This window comes from Canis lupus, chromosome 4 (genome assembly GCF_003254725.2).
Source record: "Canis lupus dingo isolate Sandy chromosome 4, ASM325472v2, whole genome shotgun sequence".
NCBI classification, from domain to species: domain Eukaryota; kingdom Metazoa; phylum Chordata; class Mammalia; order Carnivora; family Canidae; genus Canis; species Canis lupus.
The window spans coordinates 69,514,509-69,539,050 of NC_064246.1; the positions used below are offsets into that span (position 1 = coordinate 69,514,509).

General features: G+C 35.5%; 1 long non-coding RNA gene across 1 annotated transcript; it reads right to left on the reverse strand.

Moving 5' to 3' along the window:
• Positions 1–4,686: 4,686 nt before the first annotated feature.
• On the reverse strand, positions 4,687–23,131 carry LOC112652818 (uncharacterized). The gene is made up of 3 exons (XR_003131743.3): positions 22,782–23,131; positions 12,357–12,485; positions 4,687–4,983 (listed from the first exon to the last, which is right to left on the reverse strand). It is a non-coding gene; the product is annotated as an uncharacterized LOC112652818 (long non-coding RNA).
• Positions 23,132–24,542: the final 1,411 nt, after the last annotated feature.

Sequence of the window (24,542 nt, forward strand, 5' to 3'; positions counted from 1 at the left end):
CTAAATAATTTCAGTCATGTCTTAATGTGGGAAAAGGGAAGGAACCATGTCCTTGGAGATACTATTTGGATCTCTTGATTTTGATCTTTGCCATCTTAAAATGAGATTATAATTATTTTCTGTCCATCTCAGTAAGGATAGTGAAAGCCATAGGTGTCACCATGTGTTATAAAGCAAGTAAAGAATTCATTCTGTGCAGAATGCTAAAATAGAAATTTTGCTTTACACATGTGTACTTAATTCTTCCCGCCTAACTCACTCCTTGATCGCCAGAATAAAAATCTTGATTCAAACCAGGTGTAGACTGACAGGAAGACCTAGAGGAATCTGGACCTGGGCCTGTGTGTGAGGGCTGGGCTCTGATAATGTATAATAAAACATTCTTTAGTTTCTGTCTGGTTTTCTCAACCTTATCATGATGTACATTTCATATTGCATAATTCCTTATTATGGGGGATTGCCCTGTACATTGTAGGATATTTATAGGATAGTCAGCAATTCTGGACTCCACCCACTACTTAGCACCTCTGCCACCCCAATAGAAACATCACAGATGTCCCAGATATTGCCAAAGTTTCCCTAGAGGACAAAATCTCCCAGATTGAGAACCTCTGCTTTAGGATGACTTCACTGCGATGAAAAATTATATATACCTTTTGCTTCCCAGCTGGGTTTATGACTGATAAACAGAACATAAGATAATTAAAGCTGATTGCTACTCATTAATCATTAAATATAATTGATGATATATTCTTTGGGGAAGATTACAGTATCCCAGTATAGCATTTTCACTAATGCCTACTGTATACAGATGAGCCTTGTGGAAACATGTTTATACTATAATAAGAATTTTCAATTCTAAACCATTCCTGTTCTGACTTCTCATGAATGGCTATGAAGTGAAAAAAGAGCAAAAATAAAAGGACCTGATCGTTGGGCCTCTAGCCAGGATTTTTACCTTTACTGTTCTGATTAAAATATAATCTGCCTTCTTTTTGAAGTATTTCTTTGACTCTTCTGGATTCACTGTACTTTCTCTTACCATCATTACCGTCTGGTTCTTAGGCATCAATTACATATTGCTTTATGTTATTTTTTAACAGTTACAAGAAATGTTAATATTGGCTTTGCAGTGAGATTACAATCACTCTGAGGGCAACGTACTTTTTTTTTTTAATTATCTCTCATGATATCAAATACAGTCTTACATTCATTAACACAGAACATTGTCTTTGGAGACAAACAGATGTGGACTCTATTTAGAGTTCTATCACCCAAAAACTGGGTAAACTTGTACGACCACTCAACCTCTCCATGTAATCTCTACATGGCACATATTTGGATTATATAACTAATTTCTATGCATTTGAAGCAACTCTCTGATTAGAATTTAGGTTTCTGTCTGATTTTCCAAATTGACTAGAGAGAAAGAATATGCTAGCCATGCTGACCTGGTGGTTGTCTGGATCTCTGATCGCTATAAAACAGTGGATTTACACTTAAGCACTCTCATTTTGTACATTTATCTCTTGTGAGACTGATTCATCTAAGATGGCTTAATAGATAAACCTCTCTTATTATGCTAACAAAATCAGATTTCTGAACCATGAAGCCAAGGACTTTGGAATGTGGGAAATTACAAAGCAAATATCACATTATGAGGCTGCTTAGAAGTCCTTCCTGGAAACCACCGATCTTCTGTCATGGCCTGTTCAAATTTCAAGTCACTTGTTAAATTGGATCTTGAAGAATTACAAAAGTGAATATAGCAGAGGGTTTACCCTGTAAGAGTTCACCTTCAGGTAGTTTTTAGGTTACATACTTGATCATTTTAGTGGTTTTTTTTTTTTTTTTTTTTTGATACACAGAGGTAATTTAAATGGTGCAATAAATGCTTATACTTTTGTTGATTTAAATAACAAGAGAATTGCAGTAACATTGTGTATACAGAATGATTTCATATAGCTTGACTTCAAAGCTTTAGATTTTAGTAGGCAAGACAAAAAGTTTCTGTGTATGTCATTCTTAACTTTATAGTCTATTTTACCTCAGAACAAACTTGGGAGAAATTTGTGAGCTGCAACTAAGAAATTCTATTGCCAGCTATTTATTTATTTATTTATTATTATTTATTTATTTATTTTAAAAATTTTATTTATTTATTCGTGAGAGACACAGAGAGAGAGAGAGAGAGAGGCAGAGACACAGGCAGAGGGAGAAGCAGGCTCCATGCAGGGAGCCTGACGTGGGACTCGATCGCGGGACTCCAGGATCACGACCTGGGCTGAAGGCAGCACTAGACTGCTGAGCCACCCGGGCTGCCCTATTGTCCTATTTTTAAAAAGGTATTTAATAAAATTTCAAAATAATCCAAATAGCTAAGTCTATATATTAATAAAGATATTTTTAAGAAGGAACATTAGCAGAATTACATATTAGCAATGGGAGTCCTTATTTGATTTATGTTCTTCTTTGGTATTTTAATAAAAGTCTTACCTAATTTTGGAGGCACAAGTAGCCAAACTTTGAGTTTGGTAAAGTAACTTTTTCTAGCTTCTTCAATGCCATGTGGGAATAAAGGCTGTTGTGATATATCCCATAATAGCACAGCGTATTTTTCTTAGTAACAATGCCAATGAAAATAAAAAGTTTTTGAGCACTTGCTATGTGTGAGGTCCTACTCTAAACTCTCTAAATCATCTCATTGAATTTTCAACACAACTATATGAGGTGGATATTGTCTGACAGTGCACATGAAAAAACTAAAGAATAGGGATGTTAAATATCCAGACAGTGACATATAGTAAGTGACAGCCCCCTAAAACAAAGCTTTGCTCTTCGAGTTCATGGAGCCATCTTTTGCCAACTTAGACTTCTAAGTCACAAGAAAATGTGCAGTAGTATGTTAGCTTATAAGAAGTAAGGCAGCTTAAAAAGTGTCAGATTAGTATTTCTGACCTTTGCCTAAGTTTGATTTTATAGTAAGTTTATTTTCTTTCCCTGTTCATTTTAATGGTATCTGTACTTTAGAAGAAGGCATTTAAAATGATGAGGTGACTTCCAAGCCAAGATTCCAAACTGTGTTCCTATATTCTCCAGGGGCTTCTTGAAAATGTCTTAGTGTCCATGGTGGTAAGGGGAAAGGGGATGGGAAAGTCAGGACATCAGTTCACTTTTGCCCACAATTTACTTAAACAGCTTCGCTTCACTCTATTTTCAATTGTGCAGTAGTACTTTCTATATATTTCACTTGGGATTGAGGTGGGATGTGGGGAGAACAGCTAGCTATTTTCAGACAGTTTGAAAATCACTTGTATAGTTGTTCTCTGTTTTCTTACAGAGGGAGCTGAGGCTAAAGAGTTGAAGCATTTGGCCCCAAATCTCAAATCTTATCAGGGAGAACCTAGGTCCCCTAACTCCCAGTCCAGCCTGCTCTGCACCACTCCCAATTGCTGCCCTACAGGAATACAGTGCACATGTGTTATTCTGGTGTTGCTTCTGATTCATTTAACCCTCATCTTAATTGGAACAGCAGAGCCTTCTGGAATTTGTTCTTAGACCTAATTTCTACTTATAAAGAACTGACATGCTTTTCTCTGCATTCTTTGAATGCAGTTCTTGAGTTGCAATACTAAACCTACATGTTGTTTAAAAGCAAGAGTAACTCAAATACTTTATGATAACAATCGAATTAAAAAATATAACTAGGCAACCTGCTTCACTCAAGAAGTATTTTTTGATGCCTACCAATGTGGCAAAATTGTTCTGAGTATTGAGTATATACTAGTAAGCAAAACATAAAAATCTCTGAAGATAAAAGTCTCTAATGTCCCTGTACTTACAGACCAAAGGGCTAGAGAGATAAATCAGCGAGGGAATGGGAAGTACTGAGAAGGTGTATTGCAGTTTTACATAGGGTAATCAGGACACCAACAAGACAATGTTTGGGTCAAGACCTGGGGGAGGTGAAGGAGCAAGGCACACAGATATTTAGGGGGAAACTGGCTTAGAGAGAGGGAACAGCAAGTACAGCAGCACTGAAATAACAGAGTGTTTAGTGTATTTGAGGAGCAACCAAGAAACTAATGTGTGTGAGGTGAGCAGAGTGAGTTAGGAGAACAATAGGAGGTGACAGCAGAGAAGCATGTAAGCCATGGTGTCAGGATCCCAGCTTGTCAAGATTTTGCCATTTATCAGCTTGATTATTAAGCAAAGAATTCATGGTTACTTATAATAGGTATATTTGTCTTTAATGAGGGTGATGGAATAGCATAGCTTATCTTTTATTTTGAGACGTATCCACAGGTGAATAACTGATATGATAAAAGTTTAGGAGATGGTGTAATTCCTTAACTTCTATATATACATAACTAATTGTGTGATTTAAAGTCTAAAGTGTTGTGTAGGTACAGAATTAATAAAAACTTACTAAGCAGTTTTGTCAAACAATCCTCATTATGCTACTTATATTAATAAGAAGCATAATTAGAACTCCCTTCTAAATTCAATTAAATCTTTCATGTTTCATATTAGAAAATGCCTCTTTTGTTATATTTTTTGTTTGTCTCGAAAACATTGGGCTCTTTCTCAAAATTCTTTGTTCTTGACCACTTTTCTTCTTGGTCTTCTTCATTGTTCTTCTGTGATTTTCAACAAATTTAGAAAATAGACACCCACCGAGTGAATTAAATTCTCAATGACACACATTGTATATAGCACCAATGTATTTCCTTCTTTTTTAGAATTTACTTGATAATCAAGAGAAAAATTCTGTATCAGGCAAGGCTCCTGTGGCTGGATTTGAAATCATCTTTTTCTTAGAGTGATTTGAGAAGTCCAATAATAGAGGAGTTATATGACTTTGCTACAGTTGACTATGGTCATCTTCACACAAGATATATGGATCATGGTGACCTTTGTCCTGGGCACCAGTGAAGGAGAGTGGAACTTAGAGACATAGAGAAAAAGGGAAGAGAGCAGCATCTGGAAGAAGAAGGAAGAAAGTGGTTAATAGCAGCTAGCCAATTCCTCTGCCCTGGCAAATGAAGCCCATAATACTGCTATATCCTTATAAAGGTTGTTTGTTATTTAAAAGATTTATACTTTGCAGAGAAACATGAATCTGGAATTTGAACTGTGTACTCTCTAACATCACATTAGCTAACGCAGTTTAAATTTCAACTAAAAGGAGATGATCCTGAAGAAAGATTTACAGGAAAAGGGAAATTGTAGTATAGTTCAGGAAAATTCCCAAAATGTATTCATATTACTACCCGGTGGGTAATGGGTAATGATACTTTCTTCTCTGACATGGAAATGGATATTTTCAAGTTAGGAAAGTAGTTTTTTCTTTCTTTTTCTTTCTTTCTTTTTTTTTTCTTTTTTTTTAATTAAGAAAGTGTGTGTGTGTGTGTGTGTGTGTGTGTGTGTATGAGAGAGCTTCTTGAGTTTTAATCCTTTCTTGATTTCACTATTGTTACAAATGGCTTTTATGATTCATGCTTACAGATTAAAAGATCAACTAGTTCCAAATGGTGATTCATTCTATAAACAAGGTTTGTTTGTCTCAAGTAGCCAGTTAAGCTCAAAAGCTACAGAAGGCAGCAAAACTAGATGCTAATTTTGTAACCTATGGAGTCTGATTCCTAATCTCACTTGCATTCTGGGTAATTCTGTGACCTTGTTCTTTGAACAGGCCTGTCTTAGTGAATAATGATATCCTCAGCTTGGATAGGTACTTGTAGCACATATCTAATAGTCATTTAGTGGCTGCCAGATTTTACCACTAGCCTCTTGGGTGGATAACTAGACTTCTTTAGCTTTCTTTAGCTTATAATAAGAACATGAATGTAAATTGACTGAGTGCTTCCTCTGTAGTAGATGCTTTATACCCATGATACTTTAATAATCTTATTTTTTTTCGAGAAGAGACTAAGGTTTAGATATCTTAGCTAATTTCCCAATATCTCATGGTTATCAAATGGTCAGGCCAGAATCTGAACCCAGTTCTATCTGATTTCAAAGCCCAAGTTCATAGTTATAGTTAAGATTACTGTGCATAAGGCAGGTGCTTAATAAATGAAAATTTTCTCAAGATATTTGTAAATTGTTCAATTCATTTTGCTAGAGCTGAACAGTGAGAATGCATTTGGTTATCAGTTTGTTTAATACCAACAAAGACAGAGTCTTAATGACATATCCATTGATTCAAAATAGTGACTATGGCAATGAACAAAGGAACATTTTCACTCACATTCGTAATCATGAATAAAAGGAAAATGAAGTTTTTATTCAATTTCATCATGGTTAGGAGGCTTTGTAATAAATTAAGGAAACTTCTATTTTTCTTAGTTAGCCATAAAAGATTTCTTAGTTCTCTGGTAATATACAAAATTAAAAAATATACAATAGTATCTGTATTTTAGAGGACTAAAGGGGGAGTTAATGAGACATAACAGCTTTATTTGAGATGACTAAAAAAATTCTACACCTGATCACATAGTAGGAGATAGAGCTTGGGTTTAAACTCTAGCATTCTGATTTTCGGGTTCAAGCTATCAAACACTGCCTATACCACATTGATTATTTATAAAATTATGCAATAATGGTGTTTTTGATTGAGCATTTTCCTTTTCTAAGTGCAAAGCAATTATTTTCTTCTAGGTGTGCTCAGACTTTTCTATGTGACTTGGCCTTTTCTGATGTTTCCCTCTTGGGTGTTAGAGTTTGTGAAAGTTCTGTTGTGACTTGTATTTTTTGAGTTTGCCTTCATTCAGGAACTAAGATAAACAAGAGTTTGGAGGCATTGCATCCTACTAGAGATAACTTTCTGTATTTCCCTTTAACTTAGATGTGAAAATTGACAACACAGATGATGAGAAATCACCCTTTTGTAAATGTAGCCTACAGATGCACTGATCATAAAGAAATTCTTGCATATTTGGTAATGACAGACGGATTCCCATATGGTTTGTCCTAGAGGCTCTAAGAGGACATTTAGGAGAGTTCTGACCCTTCAATTCTCATTTTCATAATTTTGATCCATCTGCCTAAATAATAGCTAAATTTTCATTAGATAAATGATACCATAGGAGTTCTTTTCTTCTGCAGATACTTGTTATAACAGAGAATATCCCTTATATCTCTTTCTATCCACCAAATTGTATTGGTTGTTCATCAGCTAGTTTTTGCAAATACCAGAAGACAAAAGAAAAGATGGTGGGTTTGGTGTAAAGGAATTTCCCTATATACCTCCAAATGGATCAGAAACATCACTAACAGGTAGATCGTAGAAACAGTTAAGAAAATGGTTCAGTGGTGCTAGAAACAAGTTTTAACTCTTTACTGTGGTTCTATTCAAGCCTGGGCCAAGTATGGATTTTAGGAGGGACACAATTAGTGATGAGTACCCTGTCCCTAACTCATTCCAACCTTTTGTGACAATTTGCACATTGGAAGCACAAGCTTGGATGATGCTATGCTTTGTTTTTTTAGCTGGTTCTACTTGAAGTTGTCATATCCAGAGTTACAATATTTTGTGGATCTTCTAATAAAAATGTCAAAGAACTAATATCTATGAAATGTGGCTAATCATCAGGGAACATAGGGAGTTGCTTTTACCTCACTAAGTATTGTAATTGTAATTATAAGTAGTAAATAACTCAGTTACTCCCTTCTTCAAATTATGTTTTCAGTTTTCCAGTCTCTGCTTCTCTCAAAGAGCTTTCAGCACCTTGTTTGATGCGGTCTGAAAGGGAGGGCTGGCTGGAATTATAATTTCTTGCATTTGTGAAAGCAATTCCCTTTTGGTTAGATACAGAAATGAAAGTATGATCTGGTGGCCATTAATATATATTACTGCAGTTAAATAACTGTTCCACAAGTGTCATTACTAAATCCTCACTGAATATTTTTTCTAGAACAATGCCTTTCTTCTTTCAAGAATAAAATGGTCTGGATATTGGAACTTTTACTTTGAAATCCTTTTCCCTGGTCTCTATTATGAAACTTCCTCTCCAATCCCATAAAGATCTATCCTGGGTAAAATTCTAGTTTCCCTCCTCATCCTTGTCCTTCATTCAGGAATGGAAAACTTTTTCTCTCTTTCATAACATCTCCCTCTTCCTTTCTATTTTTATAGTTATCTCTTCCTCTCACTCCTATCCTTTCTCTCTCCATCTGTCTCTCCCTCCCTTCCCTGCCCTTCCACGCCAGCATGCTCTCAAGCAGAATGTGCTGTTTTTGTCTATTTCCAGTTATCAAACAGGAAACCACATTTTGATAAGGCCTAACTTATTTGAACCCTTCTGTCTGGAATGCCCATTGTTATCTCAAACTTCTATGGCTGCCACTGGGGAGTAAGTTGAACTTGGGTTGGGAGGTAGAACTTCTTTTCTACTCCAGCTTTATAAGAAAACATGGTTGCTGTTACAGTTTGATTCTTCATTTAGACCCCTGGGTGTATCTTTTAGTAGCTGGAACTCTAGGAGTTGATGGGTGAAAAATTAGGTTTCCCCAACCTTCAGCCTGCAGAAGCAGTACAGTTGGAAGTGGCTGCCTGAAGAATATTTCAGGAGCTGTGTATTAATATGCTCTCAAGGTAGAGGGTTTAGATATGGTTTATAAACAAAAGCCAATCAATCACAAGATTGTCCCCTGAGTATATCATTCATACACTGTTCTAGGATAAGCACTTCTTTCTCAGTATAAAGCTTCATAGACTTGAAGAGATTCCCTCTTGGTTATTTTAATGTGAAAATATGTAGTCTCCTGTTGATCAAAATATATGTCACCTTCTATTGTCAGCTACAACTGTGGTAATTCAACCAAATTGTGAATATACTTCTAAAACCTCTATGTCTCCCTTATTTTTCATTCTTGTTTTCTCTCTGTGTTTCTGTGTTTGCCTTTGAAATGTAAATAAGAAAATTTCTTTTCCCAGAGTGGCTAGCTTTAAACCTTAGGCTATTTAATTATCTTTTACTGACCAGATGTCTCTATAATTTATTTAGGCGTAGCTATCAATGGTCAATGTCCTTAACAATCTTGCCTGGTTTATTCTGATATTATCTCCATATCTTTTCAAGAGGAGAAAGGTGACTTGAAGCTATAAATTCAAACACATCAATAGGTTATTAGTTTGGTCTATTTGATGCAAAGCCTCTCATTTCACAGTTAAAGTCTTTCGCATGCAATCAAATCTCTGCTGAACACATTTGGAAAGGAAGGCAGTGACAATTCAGGGGTAGAAACTATGGCTTGCGGTTATCCAATGACTGGGATTGAAAATCAGTGGTTGTAATGTTTCGAATAGAGTTTCTTTGCCAAGTAGAAATGGACATGATTATCCTGCATTAGTTGCTATCTATAAGGTCTCTCATCCAATTTACTTCTCCATTCCATAATGTGCTTTAAATGATCTGCTAGGAATTGATTGGGACATGATATTTTTTCTCTATTTCAGAATCTGTTTTCTGTCTAGGGCAGCATTTAGCCATGTCCTTTTTGGTATTTTTGGTTTTTTTTGTTCTCTTACAGTAATAGTAGCAATCATAGAAGTATATTGTTAAGAGCACCTCTGGTAGTTTTGCTGTTCAAAATACTTGGTTCTCTTCCCTAGAAGGATTATATTTAGGGTTCTTCTTGCAGAGGATTTTACTTTTCTGTCCTCTTGCATTCATGCTTGCTCTGGACAGTTAATTGTAAATAGAATTGATGTGGGATATTTCTGATTAAAAGTTTTCTGAATCAGCTCAATTCATCATCACTCTTTTCCCCCTACAAGATCCCAGATAGAGTCTCTTATTAGCCTGTGTGAGCAGGAGATAAATGTTATAAGGCACTGACATCCTTCAAGTTGTTTGTTACTCTAGAAAACTGTAGACTAAGCTGATTAATAAAACTCTTTTGCTTTAGCGATTATACCCCTGAGAATGTATTCTCAGCAGTAACTTTACAAGTAAATAAACATGCAGGATTAGAGATGTTCATCACATTGTTGTAAAAATATAAAAAAAAGATTACAAGCAAAACACCTCAACAGTGATGTCATTAAATAATGGCATATCCATGTGTTGGAAAACTATGCAGTCACTAAAACTCGATGGCATATATTTGTGTACACATTTATACTTTTGTATAATTATATATGTGCATATCTATATATGTATCTGTATAGTGCTATCATGGAAGGATAACTAAAATACATTGCTAAGTAAAAAATGAGGTTGTAAAATGATATATCATGAATGATTCTATTTTAGCAAAATGGTATTCATTAAAAGTATATATAATGAGTTGCAAAAAGCATTTATAGGAGTAGAATCATTATAACAAACATCAAAGACAGATTAAAAAGAGAAAAGAAGTCATAAGATTGTGTGGGGAAAATTTATGGGCATATGTAGAATAAGACATATGCTGTGCTGTTAGCTTAACCTTTTGACCAACATAGGGAGGGCACAGAAGGGCTAGGCTGTGAGTTGTCAATGCTCTTTCTTCCTTTCCTACTCACTGCTCTTGTGAATATAAGCTATAGATGCAATTTGTTTACAATGCATCTTTAAACATAAGCTAAAGGTCAATAAATTGAATATTGAAGCTAAAAATCAGCTCTAGGGTAATTCATGATTTAAATCAGAATGTAACAAAATAAATATCGCTCAAAGGCTTTACTGTCCACAACTCAGCAAAATCCTCTGTCTATATCCTCTTTAGTGTTTACTGTTTACTTGTTATCTATTTATTCTTTACTTACCCACTGTACTCCCAAATTCTAAAATTAGAATTACAAAAGTTACTCAGTAAGACACTTGTTGGGTGAATTATTGATTTGACTTTTTCTAAAGCTTATATTTCTTTCTTTATACTTACCAAAATCTTTTCAAACACATATTTCTGAATTTGATGACTTGATTTTTGATCATGTATACTATGACGTGGAACCATATGGTTGGTTAACTATAGTCCTTGCTCTCATGGTGTATTTGCTCTCAGATGCTTCCTTCTTTGCTTCTCTTCTTTATGGCAGGAAAACTGAACGTTCAGGTAGTAAATCCCAGGCCCGCTTAATAGCTGGCTTCTCCCTGGGATTGGCCTAGAAGAGGAGGCACCCATAGAATATTTGAGGGTGAACAAAGGAAAAAGCCAGGATACTCTTTTCCCTCCTGTTTCACCTGGGCAACATTTTGCTGTGTCTCTATGATTCCAGCTTATTTTGATTAGGCCCACTGGGTTCCAGATTCCACAGAGTGATTGTGGCTCGAGGGTTCAAATAGCATCATCTTCTTCATGGGAAGTCTCCAGCCTAGGGGTTTTGGCGGCTTCCTTTTTTTTTTTTTTTTTTTAAGATTTTATTTATTTATTCTCTCATGAGAGACAGAGAGAGAAAGAGAGAGAGAGAGAGGCAGAGACACAGGCAGAGGGAGAAGCGGGCTCCATGCAGGAGCCTGACGTGGGACTCGATCCTAGGTCTCCAGGATCACGTCCTGGGCTGAAGGCGGCACTAAACCTCTGAGCCACCCAGGCTGCCTGGTGGCTTCTTTCTGTTGTTAATCTCTGGGTGGCCTCAGTCTTCTGTTACTTGTATAACCTATACCCTGTTTTGAATATCTTCCATTAGGAGTTATTAGTCTCTTTTTTCCTCTTTGGAATTGAGCATGAAAAGTTAGTTATCAGTTATTTAGTTTGAAACATAATCTGCTGTTATAATGAGGGAGAAATGAGACTTAATTTATTCTATTTTTGAAAAATCTTAAAGACATCTACATTGAACTGTAAAGGAATACTTTCTCAGGGACTCAGTGTGGACATAGCAATTATACTTATAGGATTCTGAATAAGTAGAACTTCTACTTATTGTAAACAAAACCATAGCCTTTTTTTCTAAAGGTGACATTGGTGTTGCATACATGGTTTATTACATTTGAAACAGATATAACACTTTCCAGTGATATGTGGAAAAAAGGAAAGCAGAGGCCAGCTTAGGCAAGACTTTTAGTTCTGTGTGATCCTTGAAAATCTATGAAGGGTGTCAGATTTTTACTGATCACCATCCTGACTCTCCCTTTCTCCGCTTGGAAAGATGAGAACTCCAGTTTGAGACCATATACCAAAGGTCACATCTCTGTCTTAGGCCACACACCTGAGTGGCTTTATTTCCACGTTTTATTCCTGTAGTCCTTGAACTTCAGATTGTGATTAATATGTTTTCTAAAAAAGAGATGAACATCAGCAGGCTTGAGATGTGCCCTTTCTCTGTACACAGTTGATACATACTTCATGTGATAATTTTTTCCTTCAAAGTTATAATAATGTGTATCAGGCAAGAGTAATGAAATGAAACACTAGTTACTTACACTTGAAAAGGCAGTGCTGTATAATGGTTAAGAACTTGGGCATGTAGATTTGGATTCCTACTTTGCTCTTTAACTAGTTCTGAGAATTTATATAAGTTACTTCAAGTCACTAAATCTTCTTTTTGTCATCTATAAAATAGAGATGAAAAGATTTACAATATCTAAGAGGCATCTTTAAGGATTAAATCAAATGGTTCATGAGTAACTTAGAGGAGTACCTGGAATATTGGATAATAAATACTATTGAAATATATTGCGTTAGTATACTTTCTAGATATTTCAAAATGAATAAACCCCAAATAGCATTTGTTATCTTACCAATTCTAATGTTTTTTCATTATTTCTTATCTCACTAAGTGGTAGCAAAATCTACACGTTCTACAAATCAGAAAACTCATTGTTTTTTTCCTTACCTTCCTATTTAAATAATCATGGCATCTTATTGATATTATATTGATACTTACCAAATATTTTATCAGTTCATCTACTTCTCTACTTCCATCATGCTGATCAAAGTTACCATCATCTTTCCCCAACAACCCACTTCTGTTCTCCTCCTCTGTGTTCTCACCATTTTTGGTCTTTCACAAAGACACCAAACATCCTTTTTTTTTTTTTTTTTAACTTCTTATTTTGAAGTAATTATTGTTTCACAAGAACTTGTAAAGAAATGTACAGAGAAGTCCTGTGCATTCTTGCCTCAGCTTACATCAATGCTAAAACACACAGCTACAGAATAATATCACCAATAAGAAATTGACATTGATATAATCCATGGGATTAATTCAGATTTCACCATTATTCATGTATTTTCATGCATGCTCTATGCAATTTTATCACCTATGTAGCTTTATGTAACCATCACCACAATGAAAATACCAGATTATACAGTCACAAGACTACCTCTTTTTTTTTTTTTTTTGATTTTACTTACTTATTCATGAGAGAGAGAGAGAGAGGCAGAGATGCAGGTAGAGGGAGAAGCAGGCTCCATGCAGGGAGCCTGAAGTGGGACTTGATCCCAGGTCTCCAGGAACATGCCCTGGGCCAAAGCCGGCACTAAACCGCTGAACCACCCAGGCTGTCCACAAGACTAACCTCTTTATAACCTTACCCATCCCCTCCTCTGTATCTAATCCCTGAGAACCACTATGCTCTCCACAGAACCTTGCCAGCACCTCGATCTTGGATTTCTAGCCTTTAGCACTCTGAGAAAACAAATGTCTGTTGTTTAATCCATTCAGTTTATGGTATTTTGTAATAGCAATCTGATCAAACTAATACAGGCTCCCTACCCAATCTCTGCTGGTGCCACCTACAGGTATAGAGGGTACTTCTCTGGGCCACTTGATATCCCTGGTTCAGGTTTTGCAAGGAGACAAGAACAAAAGCCTCTGGGCTGGCCCTCCTATAATCCTGGATGCTGGGTAGGGAGACACAGCCTTCTGCTGATGCTGCCCCCGTCAAGGACAGAGCCGCCACTGGAAACTGGGTGTACAATGAGGACTGGGATGGTTGGGGTTTCCTCCCATTACTGCTGCCAGTGGATCAGATTACTGCCAGGTCCAGACTGCAGAGCAAGAGCTGGAACTCTCCCCCTGCTTTCCTTTTCCCAGACCTTGACCAGGAAGACAAGCTTATCTTTTTATTTGTTTTGTTTTGCCTGTGCCTATTGGTGGTTCTATACACCCCTCCTGTGTCGAGTCTGAGTGCATTTGGAAGATAAAAAGAAAACCTAGGAAATTTCACCATGTAGTCCTTCCTCATGCCCTGAGGTCTCTAGTGGGCTACCTTCTTCTATCCTTCCTGGCCTCCTTTCCTAGTGCTGTTGGTACTCTTTTAGCTTACTTTCAGAGTCCTTTTCTTCATCGTCCAATAGACACTTTACTGGGTATTTCATTGCATTTATAGAGCAGGACAGGAGAACTTATTCTATACCTTTTCCTCCAAAACAGGAACCAAAATAATTTTTTGTTTGTATATATTTTTATTGGAGTTCTATTTGCCAACACAGAATAATCTTTTAAGAAAGTGAATCTGTTTTGATTGCTCTGCCTCTTTATTAACATCATTAGAGGCCATTGATAGGCTTTCTGCATTCCAATGACTTGGTCTTCTTTTAGATTTGTGAATATACTATATTCCATTTCTACTTAGAAACTTTCTATTGCTCTTCTGTCTACTTGGGATAAATTTTCTTCTCCATTAACAATCCCACACCTTCTATTCTTAGGACCCCCGTGGCTATCTGTTAATTCCTATTCACTTTTAGAACTCAGCTCAAATATCATTTCATCATCATCTCTGACTCCTCATACCAGATCAGATCCTCTTGTTACACAGTGTCACAGTCACTCTGTTTCTCCCCTATGTTCATTCATTACAATTATAATTAAATAAACGATTGCATAATTGATTGTTTAATATTTCTGTCCATTGCTCCAATGCAAACGTTTAGGACCTGGATCTATCTTGTTCATCACTGCCCACATTTAATATATCTGAACACTTAAATTTTTTTCATTTCTTAAATTTTTAAAATTCAGTATGCATCTGGAATTTTCCATTTTCTAAAAGCTTTGCAGTCATTAATTAATTATCAAACAGTCTTGACAGTTTAAGGAATTAAAAATTATATAGTACTTAAGATTCAGTTGTCTTTTTCTCAAAACTCAGTCTGAAGGAATTCCTCCCACCTACAAGGAGGAGTTCATAGTAAAAGTATCTCTCTCTCTTTTCATGGAAAGTCAATAATTTAGAACTAAGAGTAGCATTCACTAATTTCTTCCACAATTATTTACTCCAGCCAGCCAGGCATAGAGCAAGATTCTGGAGAGACAGTGGTGAATAAGGTGGACTATAGTCCTTTGATATAACTTAGAGTTGGGAAATACAGAGATTATCTGCATGGAGAAAACCATGAAGACCAACAGCTCTGGGATTTCTTACTTGAGAAATGGTTTTAGTTTTTAATATTTCTAATTTTTACACAATTAAAAGGAACAGAGAAAAATTATTTCTCCAACAATGAACAACAGAGTTAAGAAAAAAGGAGCATGTTGGAAGAATAATGTTGAGATGTTCATAGACCAGTAATTTTCCCTAAATCTGTAGGGGATTTGGTGCATTCTGTTTGGATTAGTTACTTAATAATACAGGAAGAGAATCTCAGGCAACAACGTGTTGCACAATGTTATTCAGGAAATCCTACGTAAAAAGTAATGCCACCACCAATGTAAAGTTGCTTTTATTTCCTTTGCAGAGTTTATAAACTGAAGTTTTGTTCCAGTAAATACACTGCAACAGTAGTTGAAAGTAGAGAGGAAGTGATAGTTCCCTAGCATTTCCTAACATTAAATAAAACAAAATTCCAAATCCTCAAAGATTGTTGCCATCTTTCCTTCAGTAATAAATAAATTAACCTCGGTTCACTTGTTTGCTTAGCATTCCAGTGAGAAGGGTAGATTCTAAAATTTCACTTTTTAAATCTTGACATTCAAAAACATGGTTGAAAAAGATGCCTATGCTCAGCATATTTTCTTAGGTTGATATTTGAGATGGTAGTCTTTCTACCTTTGTTAGAATTATGTTAACTGTAGTGGGTATTTCATACTGGTTGTTTTAAAGAGAAAATGGCCCCATTTAAGATCATTATGATAAACTTTTGATTCTGTCATAATCTTAGATAATCCATCAACTGAAAAATGAATAATTTGATTTAACTTTTATGCCATTGAATTATGGACTATGCAAATTTATAGATTAAATGAAATCAGTTAATAGTGTAAAAATTTGTATTTAAAACTTGGTTTATAAGACTTAAGGATGATATTCAATTATATCTTCTTTCCTATCCTAAATTCAGAGTCAGTCATTCAAGTGGAGGTCAAAGTAAATGTGTGTTATGTGACTTAAATGTATGACCACAAACCGAATTCCTCTTAACTTGATCTTAATCTAAACCTTAAGATGGTCTACTCAAGTATGGTTGTTTTAAAATAGGTGCACAGATTCTTCAACATCCCTCCCTTCAAAAAGTGGAGTCTAATTCCCTTCCTCTTCTGTATGGATTCAGTGACTTGCCACTAAAAAGGAAAATATAGAAGTGATGATGGATTCCCTTTGATACTTAGTCATTAATGACATTGTCATTCCCTCCTTGTTCTTTCTCTTAGACCATTCATTTTTGGGGAATGTAGCTATCATGTCACAAAGGTCCTCAATCTGTGTGAGATCCACATAGTAAGGAATTGGGGCTTCCTCTCAATATCTATGTAAGGAAGTAAGCTTGAAAGCAGAAATTTTGAGGTATCTGACTCCTGTTTAAAAATGGATATGTGATTTTTTGGGGGCCTGATCATAGACAGTTATGAAAGCTTTACCTGGCAGGCTTCATGGGAGAAAGCTCCCCTTTCAGTCTAGACCTGGTGTTGCAGGCAATGACTCAGTCTCCTTGGTCATGATTTTCACATATTTGCACTCCTACGCCTGGAGTAAATGTAAAATTTCATTTGTAATAATTACTGAAGATAGTTGCATGGTACTATGGTGGCCACTAAGAAGGAAAATTGACTCAGGTGGGAGGTAAGGAAGATTTCTCTAAAGAAGTAATATTTGAATCTGAAAGACAAATAGTAATAGCTAAAGTCAGAAAGGTAGAGATAGTTAATTAACCTAATTAAGAACTTGAGGGTTGATCTGACTTTTTTCAAGCATATTCTTCTGGACAGAAAAAAAAAGTAGATGCTAACAATGGAAACTCATTTGTTTATGTTATTCAGTTGGGGTAATGAGAGCTATAAAAAAATCAAACAAAATTTCAGTGTTTTAACATAATAGAATTTTCTCTCAGTCATGGAACAGTCCATTAAGGGGGCTATCTTTTTATTGTAGCCTTTTACCTAGTGTCTCAGGAACTCTGGATCCTACCATTTTGGGACTCTGCCATCCTCTAACATCCAGCAAGAGAAGGGAAATAGAGTAAAGAAGGCATAACTGCTTTTTTAAAAAAATCCAAGCCCAGAAGTAACACACACATCATTTTGCTTATATTTTATTGGTGTGAATTAGTCATGTAATTATACCTTAATGCAAGCATGGTGCTGGGAAATACTCACTGCTTGGGAGAATGTGTCTGAACAACACTTACCATGTTCTAGAAGGTAGAGAGGGAAGGTTATGGTTTGTGTGGGTTTGTGTGTGTGTGTGTGTGTGTGTGTGTGTGTGACTGGCTAGCATCTTTGCCACACTTATTGAATGAATACAAACTGCTGATTGGTTATTTAAATATAATTCAAACCTTGAATTTCATTACTCTCTAAGCAATATGTGAAAATTTCAAAACAACATATTGATTTTTAATTAAAAAGTCATATGCTACTCAACATTTTGGCATGAAGTAGGCAGATCTTCATGATCACAGATATCTTTATGATGTTTTGTTTAAAAGGACTAAATATTCCCTGGCAGGAGGAGAGAAATTAGTTAGATTTGCTTGTCTTACTTAGAAACCTAATCTTTCATAATTTCTCTCAAGACTTGAGCAACTAATTATATGGATGGACCCTAAATCTAATGGAAGTGAGTACAGAGAGCATTTTTAAATAAACCTTTACAGTTTCTTTCCTAACCGTAACCTCTATTCAGTTGTAACAGGAAATTAAACAATTTGAATGTATGAAAGTTTCGGTTTGAGGTATTTTATTTTTATCATTCTTAAAAACTCATTGGTTCGTGTGAACATTCTTATGGTAAAATTTATAATGTGAAAGTTTTTTATGGCCAAAATTTATAATGGGAAATACCACAAAAGTGCATGTGTTCCATAAAAGGAGTTTTAGATCAGATAAGAAGTGGGAGAACTACACATGCAGAAGAAATTATTGCACATTGTGCCCCTCTAGCACTGGGGTGAGTGGCAAATGTGGCTGTGGACCCAGAAACATTGAGAGCAGGAATAATATCTGACTCATCTATTCAAGGATAGAAAAGTGACCGGAATTCTTACTTCAGCCTAAGAGTGATAAAACACCAGGTGCTGAGATCCTGACCTAATGGACATAAATTAGAAATGACTGCAAAAATATTATATCTGTATAGTGCTTTGTGACTTTCAAAACACCATCTGGGGTTGATATTTATCAGCATTGCAACACAGCACTAAAGATAGACAATTATGAAGTTAAGCTATTCAGAGAAGTTAGGTGTACACATAGTCTTTGGTTAAATTGCCCTTCAGCAGTTAAGAGTGTTCCTAGCACTTGTAAACTTCCACTTGACTTTGTGCCACTTCTTGTTCTCCTATTGATTGATTGCACTTTAAGTATACAGCAATACACTAATACTCAAGAATAACGTTTTTGACTGCATGAGCTAGACTTTTATCTAACTGGACTAACTTTTCGCCACGGGAGGTTGAAGTAAATCTGGAATGCTTGCATAGTCTTGAGTTCTAGGTTTTTTTCTGGAACTTATAAATTTTATGATCTTGACCAAATTTCTTATCTCTTTCAGTCTGCTTCTTTATCTGTTACATGGAGATGAAGACACTTGTCCTAATCAGTGTCATGAAGTGAACATGGAGTAATTTACAAAGATTGAGACTAATTCTTCTAAATCTTAAATGTTATGCAAATACAAAGCAACATCATTATTTGTCTTCCTCTTCCTGATTGGTTTTTATAATCCGCTGAGGCCAGAGATATATAGATCTAAACCCATCTAGCTGATGGTGTTGAGCCTAAGTGAAATTTGTTCTTGAGATAACAAGCTTGTTTTATGATTTCCTAACTCTGCCTTAAGTTGATCAACTATCCTATTTTGTTCAGTGTTCTCTGGGTTTTAGCACTGAAAGTCCAGTGTCCTAGTAAACCCCTCACTTCTGGGCAAACCAAATGACTGGTGACCCTACCTTGACTTTCTGATTGTAAGAATCCTAAACAGAAACTTTTAACCCTTTCTCATTAATAGGAGATCATTCTTTGCCAAAAATATCTTTGTCATATTAGTGCATTTGTTTTTCAGAATATGGATTATATTGGACTTTCAACCAAAGCAGTTGGACAGAGTATACAATACAGTTTATATGCCCACATGAGGACATAGAACTTGTACAGAGATATGTGCTCAATTCCTTGTTCTGACAGTTAACAAGATAACTTCCACTAGAATATTTATTTCATTCAATTGAAATTATTCAACTCTCTGTCTCCCTCATCAGATCTAAGCAGGAATCCAGTTATGTTCATCTTTAATTCTATAGCATCTTGCAGGCTAACTGCACATTGGAGACACCTAGGAAGTATATAATAAACCAAATATGGATAAATCAAAATTAGAACTTGCATGGGACAGCCTTTATGAGAGTCAGTTTTTTGATGATCTATAAAATGTACACAATAAAATAATTGAAGCCTCATAGAGTTTAATGAAGCTTAAGTGAAATAATATGAAAATGTGAATTACTTTTGTAGGCCAAAAAGTATAGTAAAATTGAAAGAAGGGATTGATATTAATATTTAATGGCCCTAATATTTCAGCTTGTCTTTCAGTCTGCCATGCTTCCTAGATTTTTTATTTGGTCTTTGAATATTAAATTTGTGCTTTTATCCAAGAGATTACATCATGTATCCTGTATATAAGTGACCACAAGGCAATGGGAAACAGTCTATTTGCCATGGATACAGCCACTTATAAATTAATATTATCTTATCTAAAAAGAATAAGAAATATAGATGCATTTAAGTTCAGTCTAGTTTATTTCCTGGAAGACTTTGCTCAAGAGTCATCTACATTAATATTGTGCAACAGTTGCTAAGCCAATAAAACTGCAATAAATTATATATTTATTGCCAAAGGAATTAACTTTTCATTGCAACATGATCCAGAGTTGTCTCTTCAACAGAATTTCTGTTTAGAAAGCCTTGCTTAAATGTTAGCACTACCAGGGCTTGGTTTTGGTGGCTCATTACAGGTACTATATTACTATGGCAGTTCCCATGTAGTTTTTTCTTTGTTCTGAAAATCCAACCCAATCCTCAAAGCAGCTTAATCAATGTGGAAGAATGTCTGTGGCTTAAGATATGGATTAATGTAGCTAAGTGATAATTTCTTGGATCATTCTGAAGATGCAACAGATGGGTCTTCAGTTTTTTCTCCTGTAGGATGCAGATGTGTCAGGTCCCCAATAACTATATCTTTTCTTTTCTTTTTTTTTTTTTTTTTGGTGATCTAAAACAGGGCACCAGGCAAGGAAAAGTATTCCATAGCTAAACCTACCATTTGCCCTCTGGATTTCATGGTACCTCTTTTCTAGGATACTTGGGGTTAGAATACACAGTGCTTGGAGTCCTTATCTTTAGAGCTAAGTTGGACTATTCTTTTGTATTATGGACTCTCTGAAGAAGAGAAGGATACAGCTTACCTGCAGTTAGACTGAGAGGCCTCTCAAGATCAGTCTGAACTTGAAGTTGTCAAAGCTTTAGTGGAGGGTAAGAGAAATGGTGAAGGAAAGACCACTGTGGATATGGGCACCAGAAGATAAGATATGTGGGTTTTCTAGACCTTGTTGTCAGGAAGGTGGGACTAGAGCACTCATGTATTCATCTTTTATTCAACAAATATATATTTATTACCTGTTATGTAAACACTATACTACCCAGTGCAAATACTGGTCTTTGTTTTCATAGAATTTGCATGTTGCTTTTTTGAGGGGAGCACTGACAGACAAATTTCAAGGTAGATTCCTCTTTACTCCGATTGCATAGATTAGGTTCCTTTGTTCCACCAGCAGTGAGACACCTAATACTGACACAGCATGGAAAGTTGATGCAGAACCTTCTTCTGGCTTCAGAAGAAGCTCTACTATCTCATTACACATAGGAGGTTAGACTTGCACAGTAGGTAAGATTCTGCAGTAAAGCTATACGTACAGCTCTACTTTGTTCTTCCCCAGACTTTCTCATGGATATATGGCAAACAGGCCAGCAGTTTCAGGGGGTAGATACCACACCAGTATCTGCTACCAACCAAATGCTTGAATCTTTCTATGAATGAGTGCTTTAGAATTAAAATAAAAAACAAAGAATCGGGACACTTTGAACTATTAGTGACAAGTTTTCGGTTCAACTTGTGTTTTTAAATGTTTCACAATCATTTATTTTTAATTATTCATCATTCTCATTTTGCAATCTTACATGTAAATGCAAAGGATCAAAAATGTTGGAAATTAAGTTGTACCAGATTATGTAGAAAATCTGATTGGAAGTTATGGATAACCACTGGTTTTCTGTTTCTCTCTTTTGCTTATTAATCCATAATATTATTCAATAATTAGATAATAATTTGAATGTGCTTCTCCTCTCCTCAGGACTCTCAAATATAGTTATGTATATATTCTCTATATATGTGTCCATATAATAACTCTTCCAACTTCAGTATATTAAATGCATACTGAAATTATTTAATATGGTGGAAAAGTGGAAAGACAAATAAGAGAAGTTGTTCAAGAAAGTCATAGTTCAAACATAGAGCAATCTAGAGTAATGAAGAGATTTTGAGTAATTTCTGTTTTACAAAAAAAACTGGATGCATTTGACCTTGATAGTTCACAGATTTGAATGACATGCATGGTCTATTAACATATGATTGCATTTATTTCTCTACTGGATTAACTATATTACTCGATTCTTATATAAATAAATATTTACATACTTAAGATATAAGTACTTTTTGTTTGTAATTGATATTTAAAATCAACTTAGAGGGATCCCTGGGTGGCGCAGCGGTTTGGTGCCTGCCTTTGGCCCAGAGCGCGATCCTGGAGACCCGGGATCGAATCCCACATCGGGCATCCGGTGCATGGAGCCTGCTTATCCCTCTGCCTATGTCTCTGCCTCTCTCTCTCTCTCTCTATCATAAATAAATGAAAATTGAAAAAAAAATTAAAATCAACTTAGATTAAACATAGAAGACTTTTCTATACTTAAAGAATAGAATGTAAATAGTATAAACTTCATAAATATAAAATATATTTAAAAGTCTGTAAGAACTATTAAAATGTATCCTTCTACCCCAAAGTATAATAGCAAAGAGAGGAGGTAGAAAATAACTATGGGCCCAAGTTTTCTTACCTTTTTTTCTCTTCTTTTTTAAATTAAAGTATAGTTGACACATAATGTTACATTAGTTTAAAACATAGTGTAAACATGTAAAACATAGAAATTTCACAAGTTTATACATTATGCAATGCTCATGGTAAGTATAGCTATCATCTGTCATCATACAGGGCCCAAGTTTTCTAATCTTTCATAATAGAAGTTAAGAGATACTGTCTAAGATTAATAGAATAAGAAGTAAGGGTTTAAGGATATTAGTTAGAGTTATTATGGTAACAAATAGAAGAAAATATGTTTTAATAGAACTTACAAGTGGAGGTGGACTAAGGGACTAAAATTCTCATCTTTCAAGTGGGAAGTCAATGTGCTGCTGGCCCATTCCCCAGAAGATCTGTGCAAACCCTGACAATACTACATCTTCTGACCGGCACATTGTGAAGAACCTCAATTCTGGTGGTGACAAGGGCAGGTCTTATTTTGCAAGCAGACCACTGCATACCTTGTTAAAATATGCTCCATTTCGGCTGGAGACCAAATACTGCTCACAACAGACAAAGAGAGCCTTTGAAGACAACTAGACTAAATGAAAAAGAGGCTAAGACTCAACAGCAGAGCACATACAACAGCATAGGAGACACCCCTGAAGTGCCATGCCCTAGGGAATAGTGGATACTGCACTGCAGGGCACAAGAGGACCCTGACTTCATAATGCTATTATTGTTAAGAACAAGAGAGGTAGCTAACTTTCCTAACACAGAGAAACAGACACAGAAAGTCAGATAAAATGAGACAGAAACATCTCCTAAATGAAAGAACAGGACCAAACCTTAGCAAGAGACCAAAACAAAATGGATATAAGTAACATGCCTGCTAGAGAATTTAAAGTAATGATCATAAAAATACTCACTGGACAGGAGAAAAGAGTGGAGGACATCAGAGACACCCTAACACAGATAAAAAAGAACCAATCAGACATCAAGAACACAGTAAATGAAATTCAAAAGACATTTGATGGAATAAATAGTAGTCTAGATGAAGCAGAAGAATGAATTAATGGCCTGGAAGACAGAGTATAGGAAAGTAATCAAACATAATAATATCCACATTATAGGGATCTCAGAAGAAAAAAAGATATAAGGGAGCAGAAAATTTATTTGAAGAAATAGTAGATGAACACTTCCCTAATCTGGGGAAGGAGACAAATATCCAGATCCAGGAGGCACAGAGATGCCTGCACCCTCAAATTCAGACCGGTGAAATCGAAACCAAGACATATAGTAATTAAAATGACAGAAAGCAGTGATAAAGAAACAAAATTTAAAAGCAGCAAGAGAAAAGGAGACAGTTACATTCAAGGAAAGCCCCTTAATGCTATCAGTGGATTTTTCAGCAGAAACTTTGTAAGCTAGAAGAGAGTGACCTGCTATGCTCAAAGTGCTGAAAAGGAAAACTCTGCAGCCAAGAATACTCTATCCAGCAAAGCTATCATTCAGAATAGAAAGAAAGAGAAATGATTTCTCAGGCAAACAAAAACTAAAGGAGTTCATGACCACTAACCCAGACCTACAAGAAATATTAAGGGGACTCTTTAAGTGGAAAGGAAGACCATAAGTGAGAGTATGAAAAGTAAGAAACACAAAAGCAATAAAAAATAAATATTTCTATAAAAATCAGTCAAGGTATTCATAAAATGAAAAGATGTAAAAGATGACACTATTTACCTAAAATGTGGGAGGGAGAAGAGTAAAGAATGAGATTAAACTTAAGCAACCATCAACTTAATAAATACTACTATATGCAGAAGAAAAAGTTAAATACAAACTTAACGGTAACCACAAAACAAAAACCAATGACAGACATGAAAGGAATAAGGAGAAATGGATCCAAGTATATCACTAAAGAAAGCCAATAAACCTTCAAAGAGATCAGTTGGGAAGCCGATGGACATCTAAAGGTCATAAATTAAGGGATGGAGAGAAAGCCTATTATTTGTATTATGATTATAACTATCATAAGAACTATATTCAGAAATTTTAGAAAGATTTTCTCTGAGTAATGAGACTTGGGATAG